Consider the following 1423-nt stretch of genomic DNA (forward strand, 5'->3'; position numbering starts at 1 on the left):
ATTTATATATATATATATATTAACACATTGTAATCGAACAAATTTATATATTATTATTTAGTAATATAATTGTTATATTAATAAATTATATGTTTCATTAATTAATTTAACTAAATATAATTATGTATTAATTGATACATTTTATATATATAGTTTAGTAAATATCATTTTAAAAATAACAATATAGTGATTTGTAATATTAATATTATTATAATGTATTTTTTTATATATAAAAATATCTATCTGTAATATTACTGAAAATGTTAAGAATGATAATGATAATGATAATGATAGTAATAATAGTGATAATAAAGATAATAATAATTTCTAATAATGATAAATTAAATAAGTATAATAACTTCAATCAAAATGTCAATTAAAAAGATAGTTTTAATAAAATGATAATTTTGACAATTTTAATTAAAATCATACTTTTAGTAATAATAATAGTAGTATTAATACTGATAAAAATAATAATTACAATAATAATTTTACTACTAATGATAATAAGTTCAGTAATAACAACATTAATAATTATATTATTAATAATAATGATAATATTAATAAAAATTGTATTAATGATACAAGTAGTCATATTAATAATATTAACATAATGATAATAATAATACTTTTATTAATATTAGTAATAATCATAATACTAAGTGATAATAATAACTAGTTATGCTAGTAATATTATAAATAACAATGTTAATAATAATTATAATTACTATAATCATAATAATAATAAGTGATAAATAATAATAATAATAATAATAATAATAATAAAAATAATAATAATAATAATAATAATAATAATAATAATAATAATAATAATAATAATAATAATAATAATAATAATAATAATAATAATAATAATAATAATAGTTTTTGGTAATCAAATATACCTTCCAAAGCTTTCTTTAAAAAAATGCCCCATACCGGGCTCGAACCCGCGACCTCCCGCTCACACGCAAACACTCTTAACCATTGCTCTCCCGATTACTTTTCTGATTTAATCTCTAATTTAAACTTATTTAACTAATAAATATTGTTACTTCTTCTTCTTCGATTTCCATAAGAGCATAGAATATCAACAATCATAACAACTAATATATGGTTTCGTTGAAGACTTTTAAATAGACAGAATAGTCAGAAAATGGTGTTCTTGATTAACAGAAAAGGCAAAGAAAGGAATTAAGCTGCAGCAGTACTCGTTTGAAGATAAAGAACACCACGAAATTAAACTTGAAACTTAGGGAGTTTTATAGATCGGTTCCTTCATGAAAATTACCGCAATTCATCTCCTAATTACTCGACAAGCATCAGTCATATCAGAAACATGCTATAATTCGTGAATCAAAATGTTGACCGCAAAGAACACTAGTTTGACTTTGAGATTTGAAATCATTTGGTGATTGATAAC

This window comes from Rutidosis leptorrhynchoides, chromosome 1 (genome assembly GCF_046630445.1).
Source record: "Rutidosis leptorrhynchoides isolate AG116_Rl617_1_P2 chromosome 1, CSIRO_AGI_Rlap_v1, whole genome shotgun sequence".
In the NCBI taxonomy this organism is placed as follows: domain Eukaryota; kingdom Viridiplantae; phylum Streptophyta; class Magnoliopsida; order Asterales; family Asteraceae; genus Rutidosis; species Rutidosis leptorrhynchoides.